Here is a 3,309-nt window from a genome sequence, read left to right as displayed (position 1 = left end):
TATAGACTGATCATTTCTTTGTTAGTGGGCAAACGTACAAAATCAGCAGGGGATCAAATACTTTTTTCCCTCACTGTATTTACTGCCTATTTTCACAACAATTATTTATTATTCTACTACACTATTTGTGTTCTATGATTGTGAACGTTCATGTGAATATTTTAATTTAGGCTTGGGCAATTTTTTTTGCCCTTGGGGGATCAATAAAGTATATCTTATATCACAGACTAATATACAGTTGAAGTCCGAAGTTTACATACACCTTAGCCAAATACATTTCAACTCAGTTTTTCACAATTCCCTGACATTTAATCCTAGTAAAAAATCCCTGTTTTAGGTCATTTAGGATCACCACTTTATTTTAAGAATGTGAAATGTCAGAATAATAGTAGAGAGAATGATTTATTTCAGATTTTATTTGTTTCATCACATTCCCAGTGGGTCCGAAGTTTACATACACTCAATTAGTATTTTGTAGAATTGCCTTTAAATTGTTTAACTTGGGTAAAATGTTTGGGTAGCCTTCCACAAGCTTCCGACAATGAGTTGGTGAATGTTGGCCCATTCCCCCTGACAGAGCTGGTGTAACTGAGTCAGGTTTGTTGGCTTCCTTGCTCGCACAAGTTTATTCATTTCTGCCCACATATTTTCTATAGGATTGAGGTCAGGGCTTTGTGATGGCAACTCCAATACCTTGACTTTGTTGTCCTTGAGCCATTTTGCCACAACTTTGGAAGTATGCTTGGGGTCATTGTCCATTTGGAAGACTAATTTGCCTCCAAGCATTAACTTCCTGACTGATGTCTTGAGATGTTGCTTCAATATATCCACATAATTTTCCTTTCTCATGATGCCATCTATTTTGTGATGTGCACCAGTCACTCCTGCAGCAAAGCACCCCCACAGCATGATGCTGCAAACCCTGTGCTTCACGGTTGGGATGGTGTTCTTCGGCTTGCAAGCAACCCCCTTTTTCCTCCAAACATAACGATGATCATTATGGCCAAACAGTTCTATTTTTGTTTCATTAGACCAGAGGACAGTTCTCCAAAAAGTACGATCTTTGTCCCCATGTGCAGTTGCAAACCATAGTCTGGCTTTTTTTGGCGGTTTTGGAGCAGTGGCTTCTTCCTTGCTGAGTGGCCTTTCAGGTTATGTCGATATAGGACTCGTTTTACTGTGGATATAGATACTTTTGTACCTGTTTCCTCCAGCATCTTCACAAGGTCCTTTGCTGTTGTTCTGGGATTGATTTGCACTTTTCGCTCCAAAGTACGTTCATCTCTATCAGACAGAACGCGTCTCCTTCCTGAGCGGTATGACGGCTGCGTGGTCCCATGGTGTTTATACTTGCGTACTATTTTTTGTACAGATGAACGTGGTACCTTCAGGCGTTTGGAAATTGCTCCCAAGGATGAACCAGACTTGTGGAGGTCTACAAAAAAATTCTGAGGTCTTGGCTGATTTCTTTTGATTATCCCATGATGTGAAGCAAAGAGGCACTGAGTTTGAAGGTAAGCCTTGAAATACGTCCCACAGGTACACCTCCAATTGACTCAAATGATGTGAATTAGCCTATCAGAAGCTTCTAAAGCCATGACATCATTTTCTGGAATTTTCCAAGCTGTTTAAAGGCACAATGGAGTTAGTATATGTAAACTTCTGACCCACTGAAATTGTTATACAGTGAATTATAAGTGAAATAATCTGTCTGTAAACAATTGTTGGAAAAAATACTTGTGTCAAGCACAAAGTAGATGTCCTAACCGACTTGCCAAAACTATAGTTTGTTAACTAGACATTTGTGGAGTGGTTAAAAAACGAGTTTTAATGACTCCAACTTAAGTGGATGTAAACTTCCGACTTCAACTGCTATCATTTATCACATCATACAAGCAATATGATATAATATAGCTAAAAGTGAATTAGCTGGCTAGCTTGACAATTGACCTAGCTAGCTAGACAGCCAACTTATGGCAGACTAATTTGATGGACAATTTTATGTGCTCAACTTTTGTCTGACATTTTTGGTATGCATGCAATGATATTTACCAAATTTGGCGAAAATGTTTTGGAGCTCAAATTTTGGCAATCAACTTTTGGTATGCAATGTAATGAAATTGACTAACAGGACCATTGGCAAAAATAACTTTAACTTACGTTAACTAGCTAGGCAAGTTCAAGAGTTAGATGGCTGGCTCCCAAGTCTCAATCCCAGCAATGTGTCAACATGTTTTTGGAACGCAGTCACAAATTGACAAGTTGACGTATATATATAAATTTACACAAAATACATAGCTAGTTCAGTTAGGAAATAAGTGGAGCTAGCTATATTAGACATTTACCAAATTGATCTTACCTGGTTTATCTCCATCACTACTAACACTCGCGATGTAACGTTACACGTAGGTTGGTAGGTGTTAGATTAATTTGGATTTTAAGAATAATGACTAAAGAATTTCACCCCAAACACAGTATAAATGTTAGAATTATCATGTAGTGTCAACCCACTAACAGAGGGGGCGTTACTAACCATTCAAGGGGGAAGGCGGGAACTGTTTAAGAAAAGCCACCTAAAGGTGGGAGGAGCATAGTGTCTTTGTTTGTCAAGGGGTATAAAAACAGGATTTTTGTGTTTTTGAGCAGAGCTCTCCATTAATAAATTTACCGATAATTACTTGTGGATTGTGGACCTTGAATCATTGATGATTAAAACCAGAGCTTTACAACCTCTGGTAATGATTCAAGCTTAGGTCGAATTAGAGATATAAATTCACATGACAGATTGGTCCTTCGAGCCGGATCTTTAATACATCTTTATCATTCTAAAGACACCGAAATCCGTGCACGGCCGGGTAATTACATCCGTGAAGAATAGTCCTGGCCTTCGACGTTAAGGTTATAAGACAGGCCGGTGATTACTCTTTATGAACGATAAAGACGTTAACAAGTTTGAAAAAGCATTTTAATCCAGACTGCGAGGAAAAAGGTCAGTAATTTTTATTCATGGATTTTGGTAAAATGAGTTGAACTTAGTTACCAAAGTCAAAGAAGGTAATAATTATTACGACAGGGAGGGTCCGCAATTGATCCTAGAGGTAAATAGCTATTACAAAAAAAAACTAGTCCGAAATGACATGGTAGTGAATTGCAATCACAAATGTAAACTAAGTTAATATTGTCATTGTACGAATTGCAATGTTCAGTATAAACAGGGAAATAATTATCATCGTATGAGAGGGATATGTCGGGAGTTCTATATGCGACTGGGCATTTGTTAGAACTTTGCAAACAAGTTTATCAGATGAT

Source organism: Coregonus clupeaformis, unplaced genomic scaffold (genome assembly GCF_020615455.1).
Source record: "Coregonus clupeaformis isolate EN_2021a unplaced genomic scaffold, ASM2061545v1 scaf1553, whole genome shotgun sequence".
Classification (NCBI taxonomy): Eukaryota; Metazoa; Chordata; class Actinopteri; order Salmoniformes; family Salmonidae; genus Coregonus; species Coregonus clupeaformis.
Note: the sequence above shows the minus strand (reverse complement) of the source record.